Raw genomic sequence first — 25,560 nt, 5'->3', positions numbered from 1 at the left:
CTGCTGCAGATCCAGCAGTTATACAGGGCTCATGAATATGCTGGACTACATAAAGTAGTCCGCTAATGATAATCTACTGCTGATTAAACAGTGATTTTATCAAAACTACACTAAGCAGCTCAGTGAGTGACACATCGCTGGAATCAAGGTCTCTGACATTAAAATATGGTGCTCGTAGATTTAGTGGCAACTACCTGATGACAGATTCCCGTTAAATGAACTTATAAAAAAAACAGATAGAACCTTGACAAGACAGGCATCCCTGAATTCTCCATGCTAACCCTTGCAGCATGCTGCCTTCAGCTTACATATCAAAAACCTGTTGACAGTCTCCCTTTATATATATATACATATACATACAGTACAGACCAAATGTTTGGACACACCTTCTTATTAAGAGGAGACTTTGTGCAACATGCCTTCATGGTAAAATAGCTGCTGGGAAACCACTGCTAAGGACAGGCAACAAGCAGAAGAGACTTGTTTGGGCTAAAGAACACAAGGAATGAACATTAGACCAGTGGAAATCTGTGCTTTGGTCTGATGAGTCCAAATTTGAGATCTTTGGATCCAACCACTCTGTCTTTGTAGAAAAGGTGAACGGATGGACTCTACATGCCTGGTTCCCATCGTGAAGCATGGAGGAGGAGGTGTGATGGTGTGGGGGTGCTTTGCTGGTGACACTGTTGGGGATTTATTCAAAATTGAAGGCATACAGAACCAGCATGGCTACCACAGCATCTTGCAGCGGCATGCTATTCCATCCGGTTTGCGTTTAGTTGGACCATCATTTATTTTTCAACAGGACAATGACCTGAAACACACATCCAGGCTGTGGAAGGGCTATTTGACTAAGAAGGAGAGTGATGGGGTGCTACGCCAGATGACCTGGTCTCCACAGTCACCAGACCTGAACCCAATCAAGATGGTTTGGGATGAGCTGGACCACAGAGTGAAGGCAAAAGGGCCAACAAGTGGTAAGCATCTCTGGGAACTGCTTCAAGACTGTTGGAAAACCATTTCCGGTGACTACCTCTTGAAGCTCATCAAGAGAATGCCAAGAGTGTGCAAAGCAGTAATGAAAGCAAAAAGTGGCTACTTTGAAGAACCTAGAATATAAGACATATTTTCAGTTGTTTCACACTTATTTAAGTATTTAATTCCACATGTTTCAAAGTCCTGAAAATAAAGAAAACTCTTTGAATGAGAAGGTGTGTCCAAACTTTTGGTCTGTAGTGTATGTGTATATATATATATATATATATATATATATATATATATATGTCCAACAATGTAAACCAGCTCACTCCAATGAATCACCTGGATCCTCAGCTCACCTGGTTAACTCCGTTGTGCCCGGATCAGGACGTAGGAGTCCATCCATACAAATGTGAACAACAACAAGGCAAAATCCAGCAATAACGTGAGTAATCCAGGATGCTGTTAAAAAATGTTTTCTTTCTTTTTATTCATAAATTCATTAAAATATAATGGTCCAAGTAATTCAGAACAGCATTATCGCAGGAAAATAGCGCAGATAGGACTACGCGTTTCAGCGGTAAAATCCGCCTTCTTCACGGTCCAGAATCCGATCTGCTTTCCAAACATAGAACCTTATATACATCTCACTCCCATCAGGTAAAAAAAATTGTTTAAAAAGGTAGTCACCGGAAATGGTTTTCCAACAGTCTTGAAGCAGTTCCCAGAGATGCTTACCACTTGTTGGCCCTTTTGCCTTCACTCTGTGGTCCAGCTCATCCCAAACCATCTTGATTGGGTTCAGGTCTGGTGACTGTGGAGACCAGGTCATCTGGCGTAGCACCCCATCACTCTCCTTCTTAGTCAAATAGCCCTTCCACAGCCTGGATGTGTGTTTCAGGTCATTGTCCTGTTGAAAAATAAATGATGGTCCAACTAAACGCAAACCGGATGGAATAGCACGCCGCTGCAAGATGCTGTGGTAGCCATGCTGGTTCTGTATGCCTTCAATTTTGAATAAATCCCCAACAGTGTCACCAGCAAAGCACCCCCACACCATCACACCTCCTCCTCCATCAGGGTAATTACAAACATGTGTGAGAGATTTAAAAACACAAGCTAGAAAAGCAAATCAAACATATAAGCTATCCGCATATTGATCAATATACAGCATGCATAAGAGTTTATAAGGAAAGGATTCACCATTTAGGAGAAAAATACAATCAGAAAATCCAATAACCTGACCATAAAACTATTTTTAAAGTGATGCAAAAAGCCTAACACAGTAGTAATAGCCAGCAACATATAATGCAACAATGTATCAATAGTGCATAATGATATCCATGCGATTGTTAAAGCCCTGTGGCATGCGGGTCCCCAGCTCAAATATCCACCTACTCTCTCTTGCAAGCACTTTTTTATGAAAATCTCCCCCTCTCAATGGTTTTTTTACATGCTCTATGCCCATAAAAGAAAAACCGCGTAAATCCCCATTGTGTTTTTTTGAAAAATGTCGGGATACTACTGATGCACCAACCATTGGTAAATTGCTAGCATCTGATAGATGTTTGCGGATTCTGGTTTTAAGGGGGTTCATCGTGCAGCCTACATATTGCATGCGGCATATATTGCAATTAATTAAATAAACTACATTCTCCGTATTACAGTTTATAAAAGAACGAACATTAAACTGTTTTTCATTGGAAATAGATGTAAATATTTTAGACTTATTAGCAAAACCGCAGCACTTACAAACATTAGCACCGCATTTAAAAAATCCTATTGTTTTTAACCAGTTGCTAGGGGAGATTTTATCTGGATCTTTGAACATGCTAGGTGATAATAATGTAGCTAAGGTTGGGGCTCTTTTTGCCACAAAGGCAATATCATTATTTTCCACAATATTTTTCAAAATTTCATTCTGAGATAATAACAGAAGATATTTTCTGATAATTTTAACAATAGAATTAAACTGAGGACTATAGTTGGTGCTGAAAACTACCCCAGATTTTTTGGAGTCAAACTGTCTTCTGATCCAGAAGTTTATTGTCTCCTCAATTCAGTTTCTTTTGGGTCACAATTATTTTTCGTTTGATGAGAGATACTTCCTCCAGACATAAGTCTAAAATATTTACATCTATTTCCAATGAAAAACAGTTTAATGTTCGTTCTTTTATAAACTGTAATACGGAGAATGTAGTTTATTTAATTAATTGCAATATATGCCGCATGCAATATGTAGGCTGCACGATGAACCCCCTTAAAACCAGAAAACACAATGGGGATTTACGCGGTTTTTCTTTTATGGGCATATAGCATGTAAAAAAACCATTGAGAGGGGGAGATTTTCATAAAAAAGTGCTTGCAAGAGAGAGTAGGTGGATATTTGAGCTGGGGACCCGCATGCCACAGGGCTTTAACAATCGTATGGATATCATTATGCACTATTGATACATTGTTGCATTATATGTTGCTGGCTATTACTACTGTGTTAGGCTTTTTGCATCACTTTAAAAATAGTTTTATGGTCAGGTTATTGGATTATCTGATTGTATTTTTCTCCTAACTGGTGAATCCTTTCCTTATAAACTCTTATGCATGCTGTATATTGATCAATATGCGGATAGCTTATATGTTTGATTTGCTTTTCTAGCTTGTGTTTTTAAATCTCTCACACATGTTTGTAATTACTCTGATGGGAGTGAGATGTATATAAGGTTCTATGTTTGGAAAGCAGATCAGATTCTGGACCGTGAAGAAGGCGGATTTTACCGCTGAAACGCGTAGTCCTATCTGCGCTATTTTCCTGCGATAATGCTGTTCTGAATTACTTGGACTATTATATTTTAATGAATTTATGAATAAAAAGAAAGAAAAAATTTTTTAACAGCATCCTGGATTGCTCACGTTATTGCTGGATTTTGCCTTGTTGTTGTTCATATATATATATATATATATATATATATATATATAGATATAGATATATACAGTATAAATATATACATTATATATATATATATATATATATATATATATATATATATATATATATATAGTGGGTACGGAAAGTATTCAGAATCCTTTAAGTCTTTCCCTCCTTATTTCATTGCAGCCATTTGGTAAATTCAAAAAAGTTCATTTTTTTCTCATTCATGTACACTCTGCACCCATCTTGACAGAAAGAAAACAGAAATGTAGATTTTTTTTGTAAATGTATTAAACAAGAAAAACTGAAACATCACATGGTCATAAGTATTCATAAGCCCCTTTGCTCAGTATTGAGTAGAAGCCCCCTTTTGAGCTAGTACAGCCATGAGTGTTCTTAAGAATGATGCAACAAGTTTTTCACCCCTGGATTTGGTGATCCTCTGCCATTCTTCCTTGCAGATCCTCTCCAGTTCCGTCAGGTTGGATGGTGAACGTTGGTAGACAGCCATTTTCAGGTCTCTTAAGAGATGCTCAATTGGGTTTAGGTCAGGGCTCTGGCTGGGCTGGTCAAGAATGGTCACAGAGTTGTTCTGAAGCCACTCCTTTGTTATTTTAGCTGTGTGCTTAGGGTCATTGTCTTGTTGGAAGGTGAACCTTCGGCCAGGTCTATGGTACAGAGCACTCTGGAAGAGGTTTTCTTCCAGGATATCTCTGTACTTGGCTGCATTCATCTTTCTTTCAATTGCAACCAGTCGTCCTGACCCTGCAGCTGAAAAACAGCCCCATACCATGAGGCTGCCACCACCATGTTTCACTGTTGAGATTGTATTGGGCAGGTGATGAGCAGTGCCTGGTTTTCTCCACACATACCGCTTAGACTTAACAACAAAAAGTTCCATCTTCATCTCATCAGACCAGAGAATCTTAGTTTTCATAGACTGGGAGTCCTTCGTGTGTTTTTTTATACAAAATCTATGTGGGCTTTCATATGTCTTGCACTGAGGAGAGGCTTCCATCGGGCCACTCTGCGATAAAGGCCCGACTAGTGGAGGGGTGCAGTGATAGTTGACTTTGTGCAACTTTTTCCCATCTTACTACTGCATCTCTGGAGCTCAGCCACAGTGATCTTGGGGTTCTTCTTTACCTCTCTCTCCAAGGCTCTTCTCCCACGATTGCTCAATTTGGCTAGACGGCCAGGTCTAGGAAGAGTTCTGGTGGTCCCAAACTTCTTCCATGTAAGGATTATGGAGGCCACTGTGCTGTCTACTGCAGAAATTCTTTTGTAAGCTTGGCCAGATCTGTGCCTTGCCACAATTCTGTCTCTGAGCTAATTGGGCAGTTCCTTTGACCTCATGATTCTCATTTGGTCTGAAATGCACAGTGAGCTGTGAGGTCTTATATATACAGGTGTGCGCCTTTCCAAATCAAGTCCTATCCGTTTAATTAAACACAGCTGGACTCCAATGAAGGAGCAGAACCATCTCAAGGAGAATCACAAGGAAATGGACAGCATGTGACTTCAATATGAGTGTCTGAGCAAAGGGTCTGAATACTTATGACCATGTGATATTTCAGTTTTTCTTGTTTAATACATTTGCAAAAATTTTTACATTTGTTTTTCTGACAAGATGGGGTGCAGAGTGTACATTAATGAGAAAAAAGAGAACTTTTTGAATTTACCAAATGACTGCAATGAAACAAATAGTGAAAAATTTAAAGGGGTCTGAATACTTTCCATACCCACTGTATAAATACTGCGCAAAAAAATAAAGAGAACACTAAAATACCATTGTGTTGTTTAAGAGTTCCCTTTATTTTTTTGAGCAGTATCTAAACAACAGATTTGACCTTGACAAGACAGGCATCCCTGAGTTCTCTGTGTTAACCCTTGCAGCATGCTGTCTTCAGCTTACATATCAAAAACCTGCTGACGGATTTCTTTTCATGGGACAACTTCTTCCTTTGATGCTTCAATGATATACAGTAACCATAAAACATCCAATGGGGTAAATACTTTCTATGGTCACAGTAATAGATAATGCACTTTTCTTTTTTCTTTTTATACAAGTTCTAAGGTTTCTTTTTTTAATTTGAGAACATCATTTCAGGAGTCACACCATATAAAAAGTAATGAATTTCATGAGATTTCTGGCATTTTGTCTCCGGTTCTGAGACTCCACCTTTAAAAGAGAATAATATAACAAATTCATCTTGTTAAACTGACACTGTGAAATGGATGAGGCAGCTCATTCTGTAAAGTATTCGGTGTTAGTGGAGATAACAGGGCTATTAAACTGTTAACGAGCTTGTTTCCTCCATAGTCTAAATTGTCTGACAGCTGGAAACATGCAAAGTAAATAAATCCGTGCATGATGATTTTCCAGCTCTGCTCGATTTGATGAGCTGGTCACTGGCTCGGGGGTGCTGAGTAAAACCTTTAGGGGTGGTGTGGCAAGAAGCCACATGAATCAGCATAAAACAAAAGAAGGTCGGAAGAAAGAAAACCTCTTAATGAAGCCATGTTTCCATACAGTCCATTGTGCACATGTCCATTCTCCTTATCATGTAGGTGACACCACTACAAATGTCACCATGAGCCTAATGTAAGCTCAGTATGGCATCTGCTGAATGGCAAGCTTCTGGCTAATTGTAAAAACTGAAATGGAACGACCACTCTTAATATATTCCTTGCTATATAATGGCGTACAATTCCTAATAGTGACTATCAAAATGGGTCTTTACACTATCACACTACAAATTATTGTCCATATAGGTGGGATACTTGCATAAATGTTTGTGGATAAGTCAGGGGTACAGCTATTTTTTACTCCAAAAGATGACCTAGGGCTCATTTTCAGGGGGTGTCATATTTATTTTATTGCTGTATTTTATTGCTAAGGCTTACATCAACCTCATTGTGTTGATGTAAGCCTCAGAAAATTTATAGTCCCGCGAAAAATTAATATTTACCCCTTCACCCACTCATAATCCTACCCACCCCTTTGCGCCAGTGTCAATAATTAGGCACTGTCAGACTGCTGTATTACTTGCCCAAGGATCGCATCACAATCCTCAAACTGGCTGTCTGCTCTCCTGCAATTCTCAGACTGGCCGTCTGCTCCCCTACATTCCTCAGACTGACAGTCTGCTCTCCTACAATCCTCGGACTGGCCGTCAGCTCTCCTGCAATCCTCGGACTGTCCGTCTGCTGTCATGCAATCCTCAGACTGGCCGTCTGCTCTCCTGCAATCCTCGGACTGGCCGTCTGCTGTCATGCAATTCTCAGACTGGCCATCTGCTCTCCTGCAATCCTCGGACTGGCCATCTGCTCTCCTGCAATCCTCGGACTGGCCATCTGCTCTCCTGCAATCCTGGAACTAGCAGTCTGCTCTCCAGCAATCCTCAGAATGGCCATCTGCTCTCCTGCAATCTTAAAGACTGGCCGTCTGCTTTCCTGCAATGCTTGGACTGGCCGTCTATGGTTGCAATCCTCAGACTTGCCAACTTCTCTCCTGCAATCCTCAGACTGGCCGTCTGCTCTCCTGCAATCCACAGACTGGCCGTCTGCTCTCCTGCAATCCACAGACTGGCCGTCTGCTCTCCTGCAATCCACAGACTGGCCATCTGCTCTTCTGCAATCCTCGGACTGGCCAACTGCTCTCCTGAAATCCTCAGACTTGCCGTCTGCTCTCCTGAAATCTTTGGACTGGCCGTCTGCTCTGCAATCTTTGAACTGGCCGTCTGCTCTCCTGCAATCCTTGGATTCGCCGTCTGCTCTCCTGCAATCCTCAAAGTGACCATCTGCTCTCCTGCAATCCTCAGACTGGCCGTCTGCTCTTCTGCAATCTTTGGACTGGCCGTCTGCTCTGCAATCTTCGGACTGAGTGTCTGCTCTCTTGCAATCCTCGTACTGGTCGTCTGTTCTCCTGCAATCCTTGGACAGGCCGTCTGCTCTCCTGCAATCCTTGGACTGACCGTCTGCTCTCCTACAATCCTCAGACTGGCCGTCTGCTCTCCTGCAATTCTTAGACTAGCCGTCTGCTCTCCTGCAATCTTCGGACTTGCCGTTTGCACTCCTGCAATCCTGGGACTGGCCGTCTGCTCTCCTGCAATCCTGGGACTGGCTGTCTGCTCTCCTGCAATCTTTGGACTTGCCGTCTGCTCTCCTGCAATTCTCAAAGTGACCATCTGCTCTCCTGCAGTCCTCGGACTGGCCGTCTGCTCTTCTGCAATCTTTGGACTGGCCGTCTGCTCTGCAATCTTCGAACTGGCTGTCTGCTCTGCAATCTTCGGACTGACTGTCTGCTCTCTTGCAATCCTCATACTGGTCGTCTGCTCTCCTGCAATCCTTGGACAGACTGTCTGCTCTCCTGCAATCCTTAGACTGACCGTCTGCTCTCCTACAATCCTCGGACTAGCAGTCTGCTCTCCTGCAATTCTCAGAGTAGCCGTCTGCTCTCCTGCAATCTTCAGACTTGCCATTTGCTCTCCTGCAATCCTGGGACTGGCCGTCTGCTCTCCTGCAATCCTGGGACTGGCCGTCTGCTCTCCTGCAATCCTGGAACTGGCCGTCTGCTCTCCTGCAATCCTGGGACTGGCCGTCTGCTCTCCTGCAATCCTGGGACTGGCCGTCTGCTCTGCTGCAATCCTCGGACTGGCCGTCTGCTGTCATGCAATTCTCAGACTGGCCGTCTGCTCTCCTGCAATCCTCGGACTGGCCGTCTGCTGTCATGCAATTCTCAGACTGGCCATCTGCTCTCCTGCAATCCTCGGACTGGCCATCTGCTCTCCTGCAATCCTCGGACTGGCCATCTGCTCTCCTGCAATCCTGGAACTAGCAGTCTGCTCTCCAGCAATCCTCAGACTGGCCATCTGCTCTCCTGCAATCTTAAAGACTGGCCGTCTGCTTTCCTGCAATGCTTGGACTGGCCGTCTATGGTTGCAATCCTCAGACTTGCCAACTTCTCTCCTGCAATCCTCAGACTGGCCGTCTGCTCTCCTGCAATCCACAGACTGGCCGTCTGCTCTCCTGCAATCCACAGACTGGCCGTCTGCTCTCCTGCAATCCACAGACTGGCCATCTGCTCTTCTGCAATCCTCGGACTGGCCAACTGCTCTCCTGAAATCCTCAGACTTGCCGTCTGCTCTCCTGAAATCTTTGGACTGGCCGTCTGCTCTGCAATCTTTGAACTGGCCGTCTGCTCTCCTGCAATCCTTGGATTTGCCGTCTGCTCTCCTGCAATCCTCAAAGTGACCATCTGCTCTCCTGCAATCCTCGGACTGGCCGTCTGCTCTTCTGCAATCTTTGGACTGGCCGTCTGCTCTGCAATCTTCGGACTGAGTGTCTGCTCTCTTGCAATCCTCGTACTGGTCGTCTGTTCTCCTGCAATCCTTGGACAGGCCGTCTGCTCTCCTGCAATCCTTGGACTGACCGTCTGCTCTCCTACAATCCTCAGACTGGCCGTCTGCTCTCCTGCAATTCTTAGACTAGCCGTCTGCTCTCCTGCAATCTTCGGACTTGCCGTTTGCACTCCTGCAATCCTGGGACTGGCCGTCTGCTCTCCTGCAATCCTGGGACTGGCTGTCTGCTCTCCTGCAATCTTTGGACTTGCCGTCTGCTCTCCTGCAATTCTCAAAGTGACCATCTGCTCTCCTGCAGTCCTCGGACTGGCCGTCTGCTCTTCTGCAATCTTTGGCCTGGCCGTCTGCTCTGCAATCTTCGAACCGGCTGTCTGCTCTGCAATCTTCGGACTGACTGTCTGCTCTCTTGCAATCCTCATACTGGTCGTCTGCTCTCCTGCAATCCTTGGACAGACTGTCTGCTCTCCTGCAATCCTTGGACTGACCGTCTGCTCTCCTACAATCCTCGGACTAGCCGTCTGCTCTCCTGCAATTCTCAGAGTAGCCGTCTGCTCTCCTGCAATCTTCAGACTTGCCATTTGCACTCCTGCAATCCGGGACTGGCCGTCTGCTCTCCTGCAATCCTGGGACTGGCCGTCTGCTCTCCTGCAATCCTGGGACTGGCCGTCTGCTCTCCTGCAATCCTGGAACTGGCCGTCTGCTCTCCTGCAATCCTGGGACTGGCCGTCTGCTCTCCTGCAATCCTGGGACTGGCCATCTGCTCTCCTGCAATCCTCGGACTGGCCGTCTGCTCTCCTGCAATCCTCGGACTGGCCGTCTGCTCTCCTGCAATCTTTGGACTTGCCATTTGCACTCGTGCAATCCTGGGACTCGCCGTCTGCTCTCCTGCAATCCTGGGACTGGCCGTCTGCTCTCCTGCAATCCTGGGACTGGCCGTCTGCTCTCCTGCAATCCTGGGACTGGCTGTCTGCTCTCCTGCAATCCTTGGACTGGCCGTCTGCTCTCCTGACCTAAGTGTGACAATTGCATAGAAATACATGCTGTCACTGAGGAGAACAAATGGCCAGTCTGAAGGCAAGACATATGGCAGTCTGACTGCACCCAATCACTGAAGCCTGTGTAGAGAGGTGGGTAGGATCATGGGCGGTGAAAAGGTAAATATTCATTTTGCATTAAACATAGATTATACTATAAATTTTCTGGGGCTTACAGAAACAAAACGGGGCAACATATAGCAATAAAAGTTATATATCCTGAAAGGGCTGCCCAAACCTTATTTTAAGATATTATTAAGGGGGCTTTACACGCTGCGACATCGCTAATGCGGAGTCGTTGGGGTCACGGAATTTGTGACGCACATCCGGCCGCATTAGCGATGTTGCTGCGTGTGACACCAATGAGCGATTTTGCATCGTTGCAAAAACGTGCAAAATCGCTCATCGGTAACATGGGGGTCCATTCTCGATTATCGTTACTGCAGCAGTAACGATGTAGTTCGTCGCTCCTGCGGCAGCACACATCGGTATGTGTGACGCCGCAGGAACGAGGAAGCTCTCCTTACCTGCCTCCCGGCCGCTATGCGGAAGGAAGGAGGTGGGCGGGATGTTACGTCCCGCTCATCTCCGCCCCTCCGCTGCTATTGGGCGGCCGCTCCGTGACGTCGCTGTGACGCCGCACGGACCGCCCCCTTAGAAAGGAGGCGGTTCGCCGGTCACAGCGACGTCGCCGGGCAGGTAAGTATGTGTGACAGGTCTGGGCGATGTTGTGTGGCACAGGCAGCGATTTGCCCGTGTCGCGCAACAGATGGGGGCGGGTATCCACACTAGCGATATCGGGACCGATATCGCAGTGTGTAAAGTAGCCTTTAGTATGGTACCCAAAAATGGACCACAACTAGGGCTCATTTTTGGAGTAGTGCTTATATTTTAAGCATATATTTTAAGCATACTCCAAAAAACCTGAAAAGTCATGCTAGGGCTCATTTTCGGGGTAGATCTTAAATTCGTGGGCCCTTTCTGTCACATATTAAGACACCAGTATTACAAAGGTCACATTGTACTTGCGGAACCTTTTACAGACTCTGTTTTGGGGTCCAGAGGCCATCTCTGAGATAGACATATTTGCTTGTCCACTTTCAATTGTATTATAGTGTTTCTTTTTAGTTTTGAACACACAGACATTTCACTTACAAGATTTTGTAGTAGAGACGAGCGCATCTGACAAAATTAGAATTCGTCAAATTGTGTGGATTTTCCAGGGAAATGTGATTCACAGCAAAGATATTCTCCTTGAATTGAAAGTCAATTATCATGTTCTTGTGGGATAAATGTAAGATGTAGAAAATTAATACATAGTATACTCAGCTAAACGATTAGCACCTCTACTGTTCATCGTTCCCTTTTTGGTCCTTGGCACATGTTTTTATAACCACCACCGAACACTGAATTCCAAAGTCATGTCATCACAAAATGCACCGTGACCATATGTGGAAATGTTCGCGGGCCTCATCAGGGCCACAAGTCTCAGCCTTCTCTAAGAACTCTAGGGATTCACCACTTGGTAGCAATGATCATAAAATATGACTTGGACCAGATGGGTATTGAAGAGTGTGATGACATGGACACCCAATGCCTCTCATGGGTTAAAGTTTCTTAACATTCAGCCAGACGTATTGTTCTACTGTGTGGTAACTCATGTTTGCTTAACTATTGTTTGGGACCAGACCCTTTGGAGCATTCATTGTAATGTAGTTGTATATTGCTAATCTAATGTAAATTACCTTAGTAGCCATTGTCAAGTCTGTGACTTGCAGACTCCATGTAGATATCTTCAGTCTTTCTGTAGACATCATTTAAATGAACATTATCCATGCAGCTTGAAATTCATCTAATGGGAGAAGCAATCTTGTCCAACCAATCCGATGAGGACGCAGTGTATCCAAGTGGAAGGCTGTGGCTATAAAAAGGACTTCTTTAAGCCACCAGGTTGTTAATGGATGCTGATGGATCCAGTCTAAGCTCTTAGGAGCTGACTAGAGGATCAGGATATCTTATGGCTTCAATATAGGGACTCCGGTTCCGGTTGGAGACCATATCCACAGCCTAGGGATTTCGACTCTAGCTGCCAGGATTGTAACATCATACCAGGACTACCTAAGGAGGACACTCAGGTTGGGACAGTTCAGTCACCTGGTACAGACTTTGCAGACCTCAGACTGCTTCCTAAATCTGGCATTATTCCTTTCTCGGTGGGTGCCCGCCAAAAGCAGGGTGCTGTTGGATTGGAGTAAATAGCCCTGGAACCTCTGAGGCATGGATATTCTAAATCCCTGGTGAGCCAGCAGAAGGGTGAGACTCTGGTGCCTGTTACATTTGTGTTTTGCTGGTTATGTGTTATGTGCCGTTAATTGTTTGGGGATCCAATAAAGTCTAATTATTGTGGTTCCCTCACCCTGTGTTGTCTGAGTAGTGTTACGCCCACGGTTAAGGAGGCCGGCGTTCAGTTGGGATGAGCCCTGAGCCACACTGTCTTTCTAAAGGTGGCAGGTTTTAGTGGACGAGAGCTCCCACTGAGCCCCGTGTCTCCACAATTGGGGGCAGCAGTGGGATACTACTCAGCCTGGTTTACCCAGGGGAGCTGCAGCGGACTGGTGTTCGTAAACACCGTCCAGGGCTCAACAACCAGGGGGTCACATAAGCATACCCAGCAGGCCATAGGGGAGGCATTCAGGTTTCGGACGCTGCCATGTCCAACCCCACCAGCTCAGCCATGGGACAAGGACCAGAGAGGAGGTACGACCGAAGCAGTAAATGGATGCTACAGGATCTGTGCCAGAGGCGAAAGATTATCTACTGGAACGCTGAAACTCGGTCGGACTTGATTCAAAATTAGTCCGTTGGGATGCCCAGAATGATGCAGAGGACGATGAGGATCCCGCCGATATTGACCCGGAGGATTTAATCTATGTGCCACATCATGGATCTAGGGACAATCGGGAACCAACTTGGTCCAAAATGGCCCAAGCCACAGCGTTGTTGGGTGCATTGGGGCCTAGATCCTCAAGAGAAGAGAGGGCTTGGGTTCTGGAATATGTTTATGGAATTCCAGCTGCCGTACTGCTAGCACCAGTCGCTCGAGAAGGATGGTCCCGCTACCCAGCAGAAGCTGCACCAAAACAAAGAAGCCGAATGCTTGGAGCCCGTTTGCCACTCCAACCAGTCAACATATGCCGAGATTAACCAACGAGACCTGAGGAATTCTACTCCCAAGAAACACCAATAGCTGAGGAAGTGGTTTATCCAGTCCACACCCTACAGCAGGCCGGACACTGTACACCAGCCAACCTCCATCCCCACATCCAGACGGTCAGGGTCGGTGATATACATGCTCAGGGACTTCGAGACATTGGATCTTCCATCACTCTGGTAAGCGCAGTTATTGTTTCCCCAGAAGACCATTTACCAGATTCCCAATTATCCATCTTCCTGGCTGAGGGCCAGCGCTCAGACGTCCCTCTGGCATGTGTGCAGTTGGACCTAAGGACCGACCAGGGAGAAATCGAGGTGGAGCTTGTGAATAGCCTCCCCACACCTGGTATTTTAGGGACCAACCAGGAAGAGATCGATGTGGGGATTGTGAACAGCCTCCCCATACCAGTCATTGTGGAGACTGACCAGAGCAAGGCTGATGTGGAGCTTATGAACAGCATCCCCACCCCTGGTATTTTGGGAACTAACCAGAAAGCGATCGATGTGGGACTTGTGAAAAGTCTCCCTATACCTGTCATTTTGGAGACTGACCAGAGCAAGGCTGATGTGGAGCTTATGGACACCGTCCCCACACCAGTTACTTTGGGGTCTGACCAGGAAGAGGTCCATATGGAGTTTATGGACAGCCTCCCCACACCTGTTGTTTCGGGGACTAGCCAGGAGGAAGTTGAAGTGGGGTTCAAAGATGGCCCCACCAAGGCTGTTGTTTCGGATACCACTCAGAGGGAAGTGAAAGTGGGGCTTGGGGATTACCTGCTCACACCAGTCATTTTGGAGAATGACCTAGGACAAGGACTATCCAGTCAGTTTGAAGCAGCCATCACCCACTTCCAAGCGAAGCAGGACCCTGATGTGGATCTTTCTAACATCTTTTCCAAGGATAATTCACATTCCCAGTCTCCAGCATCCATCAACCATATGTGGAAATGTTCGCGGGCCTCATCTGGGCCACAAGTCTCAGCCTTCTCTAAGAACTCTAGGGATTCACCACTTCGTAGCAATGAGCAATGATCATAAAATATGACTTGGACCAGATGGGTATTGATGAGGAGCGGAAGATTCGAAGTGTAAGGTGAGCATATGTGACGCCCTGGCCTATCAGGTCATCACAGGGTATTGTGCAATCTACCCTTCTGCACGGTATCCACATCCTCCTTGGTTACGAGTCCCTGACCTTTGGTGTTGCTAAGAACAAGCCAATCGAAATCCTAGAAACACTCTGCACCACACCCACCAGACACACCAATGGGTAGCCTGAAGGGAATAGGGCCGCCGACTTGGGGGGTTTGTTTGGGAGGGTCAGGAGTGTCAGGAGCAGTCAGTTGAGTGGTGACTCTCGTGAGGAGAGGTCACAAGTCGGTTGGAGGAGGACAGGAGCTGGGCTCCTTGCTAACACTAGGTGGCATACGTTGGTCTGGGCCTGGTAGGAGCTGGAACCCCGGTCGCAGGGGACCGTGACAAGGGGCACGAACTGTCGAGGAGGGCAGCCGGCGGCCTTGTGCCATCTCCGGGCAGGGGCCAGGGCACGATGGGGTACATGGACCCTAGGCCGGGAAGTAGCTTCAAGCATCCTGGTCCGACAAGGACGGAGCCTTCAAGATCTATTCTCCACCCGCTCCAAAATCGGGGTACTAGCGCAACGAGGGGGATAGGACTTTCCCAATATACAGTCCAGAAAATCCCAAGCGTGAACCCTGAGAGCAAGTTCACTTTGTTAGCCATACGGGTGAGCGGGACCTGACTAGTTCTATACTAGAGGGGCCAACCAGTAAAGAAGGTGCCAAGGTAAAGGTCACAGGTTAACAAGCAACACCATCGGGCACGGGATCTAGGCGTGCTCCCTCCCAGCTGCAGCGGTGCTCAGAATTTCGGTTTACAAGTTGTCAGTGTCAGCATTATTTGACTGAGTGAGTACGCAGTGACCCTTTCCTCCGCAACAGTATCCCCTCACTACCATCACCGAGCCCCGGGGCATCCCCCCTACCCACGGAGGGGTTAAACACCTGGCTGCCATTCCCTCGCCACCGGGCGCTCCCAACAGCAGCGGTGGTAATCCACCTTACCACACACCGTGGGTAGTGTCGCGAACTCTCAACACACAAACCCCCTGTAAATATCCCCCTTTTATTTCGGGTGGCCGCACGACCCCTCCCGGGTCCGGAGACCCCTCGAGCCACCGCGGATCCATAGCCGAGCAGTCTTGGCTGGTGACGCTGGGGCGGAACACATAACTATTTTTTTTACCTTTTGATGGCCTTTAACGGCTGCTGAATCCAGGCGGAAGCGAAATAGAAGGCACAGGGCTGTAGTCGTGGGCGAGGGGCTGCTTCTTGGCAGTTCTCTTTCGATGATCCATGCCCCACCACCTCCAAACAGCAAGGGGAAGGGGTTAGTGGTGGTGTTCTTGGTGGGGTATTAGGACTTTGTGTGTGCAAGCCATGCCTGTATTTAGGCCCTCGAGCAGACCAGGATTTTCTTGTCGAGGTTTCACAGACACAGATCCTTGTCTTTTTTCAACAGTCTTTTACTAACAGTTGTGCACAGTATTTCCATAACATCATTCATCACTGTGGGCATAGCACGTCAACATTTTTGGTACAGTACACCTTTGTAGTGTAGGCTGCTACATAGTTCCTGGCACTATTACTGCCGTATGTACATCCTTCTCATCACTGTCTGACACCACAGTCTCACACAATAACGTCCTGCAGGTCTCACGGTCTCTTCCCCCCACAGGGACCCATTTCTGTATAACAATGATCGGAAGACATCAAACACAGCTCATCTACCGGTGATTCTGTACTGACCTGTTTGCCCAAGTCTTTGCCAAACCTCCACTCTAGGACTAGTATGACTGAAGTCTGTCGCAAACCAAGAGTCCTATCTAGAGTTTGGTCCTGTTACTCACAATTGCAGGTGAGGGCAGCACCCTCTACCCATCAAAGATGGAGTCCTTCCCGCATGCTCTGGTTTCCCTCGGGTGACCCTGAGGGTCTGGTCAAATTACAGATGCCATAGACAGCCACTTTCTTTGTTCTCAGGTATATAACAGGCTTGCACACTTCTCCTTCTCGCTATACCTCCCACAGGCACAGCTTTCTCACTCTCTACTCCTGGACTGACTAAAACAAAGATGGAGTCAGTTCATATCCTGCAGCTGGCTCCTCACTGTGGGCTGAACCCACAGAGCTTAACTGTCTCCCTGCCTGTCTTCCTTTTCCAGGAAGCAGTAACTAAATTTACACATTATGCATAAACATATTGCATACAGTAACACAATTCACATTATAACACAATGATTAACAGTGTCTTCAGGGCAGGACACACAGGCCTAGCACCTTCTTTCAAGTGCACCATTCCTATTACTTGTTTATCATGTGTCTTGGTCCACCTCTTCCTTGATTGACAGATCTGACTTTACAGGAGCCAGAGGAGGTCAGAGATACATGTAAGTGGAAAGGTTAACTGAAATGTTGGGCCCAAGGGTGCTCTGACCACCTGTGCTTGGTTTGAAAAGTCATTTGGTGCTGATGTACTTCCTAGGGGTTGTCGTCAGTTAAAATTCCAAAAGTCCATTATGGGGACCACCAGAAGATGCTTTATATTCATAGTTTCATAGTTTCATAGTTTCTAAGGATGAAGGGAAACTCTAAGGGCGGCTTTGCACGTTGCAATATCGCACGTGCGATATCGGTGGGGTCAAATCAAAAGTGACGCACATCCGGCGTCACTTTCGACATCGTAGTGTGTAAATCCTAGATGATACGATTAACGAGCGCAAAAGCGTCGTTATCGTATCATCAGTGTATTCTCCGACATTTGCATAATGTCGGTGCAGAGACAGGTATGATGTAGTTCCTTGTTCCTGCGGCAGCACACATCGTTGTGTGTAAAGCCGCAGGAGTGAGGAACATCTCCTACGTGCCTCCCGGCTGCAATGAGAAGGAAGGAGGTGGGCGGGATGTTTACATCCTGCTCATCTCCGCCCCTCCGCCGCTAATGGCCGCCTGCCGTGTGACGTCGCTATGACACTGCACGACCCGCCCCCTTAGGAAGGAGGCGGGTCGCCGGCAAGAGCGACAGTTGCAGGGCAGGTGAGTGCATGTGAAGCTGGCGTAGTGATAATGTTCGCTACGCCAGCTATCACAAGATATCGTACCTGCGACGGGGGCGGGGACTATCGCACTCGACATCGCATCATCGACTTGCGATGTCGTAATGTGCAAAGCCCTCCTAAGTAGAGTTGAGCGCGGTTCGCGGTTCGTGGTTCGTGCTTCTCCAGTTCGCGGCTCGAGTGATTTTGGGGCCTGTTCTAGATCGAACTAGAACTCGAGCTTTTTTGCAAAAGCTCGATAGTTCTAGATACATTCGAGAACGGTTCTAGCAGCAAAAAACCCAGCTAATACCTAGCTGGCTTTCCGCTGTAATAGTGTAAGTCACTCTGTGACTCACACTATTATGACATTTCAGTGTATAGTGTGCGGGAACAGCGCATTCAGATCACTGCTGTTTGGATAATGACGATCGCCATTTTTTTTTTTTTTTTCCTTGTCTTCCTTCCCTAAGCGCGCACGTGTAGTGGGGAGGGCCAGCATGTCAGCCAATCCCAGACACACACACAGCTAAGTGGACTTTTAGCCAGAGAAGCAACGGCATGTGTGATAGGATGTCCATGTCACATGTCCCTGCATTATAAAACCGGACATTTTCCTCCAGCACGCCATTATCTGCCTTCTGCGTCCTTGGTGTCAGACATCACTGGCGCAGCTCCTATCTCCGATACTGCTGTATACGCTCCATACACAGCTCTGGACAGCTTAGGGATATCACTTTCTATCAGTCCTTTTAAGGGCTCATACCGGCAGGGTCAGAGCCATAGGTGACAGGTCCTGAAAACAGAGTTTAACAGCTACACAAGATGACAGCGTCTGTGTAGCTAAGGTCAGGGATTTCCTCGCTGCATTTCCCCATTAGGAGGGATAGAAAGGCAGGCTTCCTTTCCTCTACCCAGAGACCCACAACCCTGCCACTGTACCCTCCTGCCCTTTGCACACTCCAACTCATTATAACTAAGCCATTATACTAGCAAACACTCAGTGTACTTAGTGGCATCCTAAACGTGGCTATTGGACTTCTGTATAGTCCCACTAGTGCAAAGATATTTGCAGCACGTCTGCCTGCATTGCACACTCCAACTCATTATAACTAAGCCATTATACTAGCAAACACTCAGTGAACTTAGTGGCATCCTAAACGTGGCTATTGGACTTCTGTATAGTCCCAGTAGTGCAAAGATATTTGCAGCACGTCTGCCTGCATTGCACACTCAAACTCATTGTTACTAAGCCATTATACTAGCAATTTATGCTACCAGTTTAAGGGCCGTAGTTGCATTGTCAGGGATATTTATTCTTTATTATTCTGCTGTTAATAAAGCTAGACCACCGCTGCAATCTACACCACCTCTCAATTTTTACTACCACATTTTCAATGCACAATCTTGTCGCAATCAACATGAGTGGCAAAATGACAGATGCTGGTGGAAAGGGGAAGAGGCGTGGTGGAAAAGGAAAAAAAGGGTTTGTCTGTGGGGAAGGTGGCAAAGCTCCATTATCATCTGCTGAAGATAGACCATCTACCAGCAAAAGTAAGATGTCTACTACTTACCGTGGACAATCCGATGTGCTCCCTTTTTTACAGACACAAACAACAGAAACAAAGGTAGATGATGGCCAAAAAAGGAAAATGCTTGAATGGATCTCAAGTGGTCCAACAAGTGCCCTCTCAGCCACCTCAACTACCGCATCCAAAAAACACCAGTCCTCTGAGTTGTCATCCCAATCAAACTTGCTTTCTCCCAGCTCTGAAGTCTCCATCAGCCCTGCACAGTATGGTGGAACTGAGATGGCTGAGTCCGCAGAGCTGTTCAGTCACACTATAGCCTGGGAATCAGAGGTCTGCTCCCAAGCTACAGTGAGTACAGACCAGGAAATGGTCTGCAGTGATGCCCAGAACCTTTGTGACTCTGATTCAGGCCGTGGGGACGAAGTTTCTGAGCATAATGTTGACCCTTTGTCACAAACTGTAACACCTGTGGTTATAGACAATGAGGAACATACTGATGACGATGAGACGCAGATACCAGATTGGGATGACGACAACTTAAATATTCGGTCAGGGCAAGAAGAGGCTCGGTCTGAGGGGGAGGGGAGTGCAAACACAACAATTGATGATGAAGTTCTAGATTCCACCTACTGTCAACCCCCAGTCAGGCACTCGAGGAGGTCAACAGAGGCGGTGGAGGAGGATGCAACTGACGACGAAGTTACCTTGCGCCTTCCTGGACAGAGTCGGAGCACTGGTAGCACGTCTACAACTGCATCATCAGCCACCACTCTGCCTCTGAGCACTAGTCGGGGGGGCTCAGCAGGTCGCATGCCCTCTAAGCCTTGCCTAGCCTGGTCCTTTTTTGACATAGAAAAAGATCGCCCAAATTATGTGATGTGTAAAATTTGTCGTGATTCTGATGGTAGAGAGCAAAACCTCAGCAGTTTGACAACTTCTTCCATGAATCGTCACATGAATAAATATCATAGGTCCCAGTTGGAAGTTCACCGTGCTGCAATGCGGCCTAGCGGAGCGAACCATCCACGGCCTGCCCCTTCCAGTGCATCCGCACGCTCTTCATCTTCTAGGACTGTGGGGACAGCTGTCACACCTGGTTTTCCACGCACAACTTCCACCACTGTAACCGCAACAGGCAGTGTGCTTGGTAGGTCGTCAGTTGGTTTGGAAGGGGAAACAAGTGAGTGTGTACAGCTCTCTCAGACATCGATAGCACCAACGTTGGATGAAAGCAACATCATGTCTCCGCCTGCACTTTCCTCACAAACCTGCATTTTTCCAGGGACACCCTACTCAACACCGTCTACACACAGCAGCCAGATCTCTGTCCCTCAGATGCTGTCAAATAAAAGGCCATTTCCTGCGACCCATGACAAAGCTAAGAGGTTGACTCTATCCCTCTGTAAGCTCTTGGCTACCGAAATGCTGCCTTTCCGCCTAGTGGACACACAGGATTTTAGATACCTTATATCTGTCGCTGTGCCCAGTACCAGATGCCTAGTCGCCACTACTTCTCTAAGAAAGGTGTGCCCGCGCTACACCAGCATTTCGCACACAACATCACCGCTTCCTTGAGAAACTCTGTGTGTAAACGGGTGCATTTCACCACCGATACTTGGACCAGTAAGAATGGACAGGGACGTTACATGTCGCTGACTGGGCACTGGGTAACTATGGTGATAGATGGTGAAGGGTCTGTTGCACAAGTCTTGCCATCCCCACGACTTGTGTGTCAATCCTCTGTCTGTCCAAGTTCCGCCACTGCTTCTGCCTCCTCCACCTCATCTGGGTCCTCCACCTCCGCCACAAGCCTGCCTGGTCAGGCCACCAGCGTTCTCACTGCGCAGAAGGAATCACGCACCCCTCATTACTATGCTGGCAGCAGAGCGCAACGGCATCAGGCGGTCTTTAGCTTGACATGTCTTGGTAATAGGAGTCACACAGCTGAGGAGTTGTGGTCAGCTCTGCGGTCCGAGTTTAATAAATGGTTGTCTCCACTCAACCTGCAGCCTGGTAAGGCCGTGTGCCACAATGCTGCAAACCTGGCTGCGGCCCTTCGCCTGGGCAAGGTGACACACGTGCCTTTTATGGCTCACGTGTTGAACCTTGTTGTCCAGCAATTTTTAACACACTATCCCGGCCTAGATGGCCTTGTGACCAGGGCACGAAAACTGTCTGCTCACTTCCGCCGTTCAACCGCCGCAGCTGAGCGACTTGCATCGCTCCAGAAGTCTTTCGGCCTGCCGGTTCATCGCCTGAAATGCGATGTGGCGACAGGCTGGAATTCGACTCTCCACATGTTACAGCGACTGTGGCAGCACCGCCGAGCCCTGGTGCAATACGTCATGACGTATAGCCTGGGCCAACAAGATGCAGATGTGGGGCAGATCACCCTGATGAAGTGGTCTCAGATCAAGGACCTATGCACCCTTCTGCACAGTTTCGACATGGCGACGAATATGTTTAGCGCTGACAATGCCATTATCAGCATGACAATTCCAGTCATTAACATGCTGGAGCACACGCTAAACACTATTCGGAGTCAAGGGGTGGGACAACAGGAAGGGGAGGAACTACAGGAGGATTCATATGCGCAAGGGACAGCAACATCACCAAAGGTCCAGACGTTCATCATCACCAACGCGGCAGGCATGGGACCATGGGGGACAGGGATCAACACGGGCGCATAGTAGCAGGCGAAATGTTGAGGAAGGTGCAGGAGAACATGAAGAAATGGAGGATGAACTGTCCATGGACATGGAAGACTCAGCGGATGAGGGAGACCTTGGTCAAATTTCAGTTGAAAGAGGTTGGGGGGAGATGTCAGAGGAAGAAAGAACGGGTAGCACCTCTATGCCACAAACACAGCGTGGACTTGGTCCGCATGGCTGCGCAAGACACATGAGTGCCTTCTTGTTGCACTACCTCCAACATGACCCTCGTATTGTCAAAATTAGAAGTGATGATGACTACTGGCTTGCCACACTATTAGATCCCCGGTACAAGTCCAAATTTTGTGACATAATTCCAGCCATAGAAAGGGACGCACGTATGTAGGAGTATTAGCAGAAGCTGTTACTCGATCTTAGCTCGGCTTTTCCACCAAACAACCGTGCAGGTGCAGGGAGTGAATCTCCCAGTTGTAACTTGACAAACATGGGACAGTCTCTTCATCTTCAACAGTCTACCCGTACCAGTAGGACTGTATCTGGTGCTGGTAACAGCAATTTTATGGAATCTTTTCATAATTTTTTTAGACCCTCCTTTGCAAGGCCACCAGAGACAACAAGTCTGACACATAGTCAACGGCTGGAGAGGATGATACAGGAGTATCTACAAATGAACATCGATGCCATGACTGTGCAACTGGAGCCTTGCTCATTTTGGGCTTCAAATCTTGAAAAATGGCCAGAGCTCTCCAGTTACGCCTTGGAGATTTTGTTGTGTCCAGCTGCCAGCGTTGTCTCTGAACGTGTCTTCAGTGCTGCTGGGTGTGTGCTGACAGATAAGCGCACGCGTCTGTCCAGTGACAATGTGGACAGACTAACGTTCATCAAAATGAACAAGTTATGGATCCACCAGGAATTTACTACCCCTGTGTCATCCTGGGGAGAGTAAATGCTTGTGGATTTGGAATGTGCTTGATGCAAATCTAGCTGTGAAGTGTACAACTAGGGCACAAGTGCTGCCACTGAATGGGTGGGTGTGTGTGGGGCACAATTTTTGGAAAAAGGGACACTCCGCTTGGAGTAACCCTTGCTTACATAGTTTTAAAAAATGATCCAAGATGCATACAGCTGGGATCAGGAAAGACTTTGCTACCTACCCCGGTGTCATCCTGGGGACGGTTAAGTATGGCGTATTTTTGAATGTGCTTGATGCAAATCTAGCTGTGAAGTGTACAGCTGGGGCACAAGTGCTGCCACTGAAGGGGTGTCTGTGTGGTCCAATTTTTGGAAAAAAGGGAGACTCCGCTTGGAGTCACCTTGCGGTGTTTTACATGATTTTAGAAGGGCATGCCATGCCTATATCTGTGTCTCGTCCTCTTTTTCCTCGTAACGCTGTTTTGTTTTCGCATGAGTATATGTCCTTGTCACTTTACCATGTGTTTGTGTTGTGTTGTGAGTTGTTTGTCACCTTTTGGACACCTTTGAGGGTGTTTTCTAGGTGTTTTTATGTGTTTGTGATTGCCTGCCATTGTTTCCTATGCAGTTCGAGTTCGGTTCGTCAAACGTTCAACGAACCGAACTCGAACAGGAGCTCCGTTCGGCGAACCGACCTCGAGCCGATCTCTACTCCTAAGTCCATCTAGTTCAACCCGTAGCCTAACATGTTGATCCAGAGGAAGGCAAAAAAAATAAATAAATAAATAACCAAGTCAATTAATTCAAGTCAATTAATCTGTAATAAATAGAAAGATGAGAGAGATTAGTTATAGTGTTTACTCTGCTTTCACCAAGAGCTTCCAATTAACAGATAAATTAGACCAGGGGTCTCAACTTGGCTGGGTGTATGGGCCGCACATAGAAACAAAATTATTTGGGGTGCCGCATTCTTTGCAGGGCCAAGTGACATTTTAGTGATTCCATGTATTTTCTTCTATACACCTTTGGATCACTTTTTGTGAACATTTTTTGCTTGTTTATTAAAACAAACCTGCACTCTTTTGTCACGTTTATATGTAAAAAGGCATTTTTAATGGTAAAAACATTTTATCTCTTTTTTTGTGCCCAGAAGTAATGTACCCATCCTTGTGCCCAGTAGTAATGTACCCATCCTTGTGCCCAGTAGTAATGTACCCATCCTTGTGCCCAGTAGTAATGTACCCATCCTTGTGCCCAGTAGCATTGTGCCCATCCTTGTGCCCAGTAGTAACTTACCCATCCTTGTGCCCAGTAGTAATGTACCGATCTTTGTGCCCAGTAGTAATGTACCCATCCATGTGCCCAGTAGTAACGTACCCATCCTTGTGCCCAGTAGTAATGTACCCATCCTTGTTCCCAGTAGTAATGTACCCATCCTTGTGCCCAGTAGCATTGTGCCCATCCTTGTGCCCAGTAGCATTGTGCCCATCCTTGTGCCCAGTAGCATTGTGCCTATCCTTGTAGCATTGTGGCCATTTTTGCAGCATTGTACCTATCCTTGCAGCAATATGCCCATCCTGTAGCATAGTGCCCATCCTTGTAGCATTGTTCCCATCCTGCAGCACTGTGCCCATCCTTGTAGCATTGTGCCCATCCTTGCAACATTGTGCCCATCCTGCAGCATTGTGCCCATCCTGTAGCATTGTGTCCATACTGTAGCATTGTGCCCATCCTGGAGCATTGTGCCCATCCTGTAGCATTGTGTCCATACTGTAGCATTATGCCCATCCTGCAGCATTGTGTCCATCCTTGTAGCATTGTTTCCATCCTGCAGCATTGTGCCCATCCTTGTAGTGTAGAGCGCTGCCACACCCCAGGCCCTTGGGATACTCGGTTCCGGGCGGTGGATAATGGGGATCACTGTCACAGGTGGCCGTGCCCGTGGTTCCGTTACCTGGGGGCGCTCGGTAACAGGGTTATTTTGTATGTCACTTGTGACGCCACTGGCGGGTTGCGGTAATAGGATGTGCCGCCGCTGCTGTGGTTTTAGGGACAGATGGTATAGCAGCAAGTGTGTTCGCACCCTCCGCCAGTAGGGGCTTAAGTCCCATGTATGTGTGCTGCGCCTTGTGGTTCGCCAGTAATAGACACGACACAGTTCTTGCAGATTAACTGGTATTTACTCACTTGATGTTGCAAGTGCAGTTTGGTACGGCTGGTTAACCGACTTTCCTTTGTCCCGGTGCTGACGTGAGTCCCAGTTGAGCCCTCCGTGCACATGAAGAGCTGATGGTCCCCTTGCCTGAAGCTGTTGGTGACCTGCGACGCTCCGCTCCTTTGTTTTCCGGGCCCAGTATGACAGGCCTTGCGGTCCCTTGTGGGGTAGGCTACTTCTCTGTGCCCTCTCCCAGGTCCTATATATGAGGCTGTGTCCCTGAGCCTATGGGTGGTGTGGTACCCTGGAAGTCACCACACACGGCTGGATCAGCAGACCGCCTGGAGCTGTTGTCTACTCTGGGGTCCAGTACCCCCTCGTGCGTAGTGCCTGGGATCTTTCTACCCTCAGGCTACTACCTCCTAGTCGCCTTTTGGGGGTCTCCTCACAATCCTCACACCCCTCTCACTCACTGACTCCTTTCAACTGTCACTCCTTCAACTGTCGTTTTTTCCTCTCTCCCAACTCTGCCTAGCAACACCTGTTGCTTCCCACAAGCCACACCCATTTCCCAAGCTAACAGCTTAGGGATTGGTACTCACATATGACCACTGTTAACCCTCTACGTGCTGCGCCAAAGTCTCAGGGAATGTGCCCCTAC

At 47.4% G+C, this 25,560-nt stretch overlaps 1 protein-coding gene across 1 annotated transcript in view; it reads right to left on the bottom strand.

Annotated features, from left to right (window-relative positions):
• The window catches only part of INS (insulin), a 42,727-nt gene extending 17,385 nt beyond the window's left edge, over positions 1-25,342 (bottom strand). The window contains exon 1 of the mRNA XM_075326389.1: positions 24,932-25,342. The gene's annotated coding sequence lies outside the window, so the exon portion shown is untranslated. The remainder of the gene's footprint in view (positions 1-24,931) is intronic.
• Positions 25,343-25,560: the final 218 nt, after the last annotated feature.

Source organism: Anomaloglossus baeobatrachus, chromosome 10, assembly GCF_048569485.1.
Source record: "Anomaloglossus baeobatrachus isolate aAnoBae1 chromosome 10, aAnoBae1.hap1, whole genome shotgun sequence".
NCBI lineage: Eukaryota > Metazoa > Chordata > Amphibia > Anura > Aromobatidae > Anomaloglossus > Anomaloglossus baeobatrachus.
Note: the sequence above shows the minus strand (reverse complement) of the source record. Positions and strands in the feature narration are given on the sequence as shown.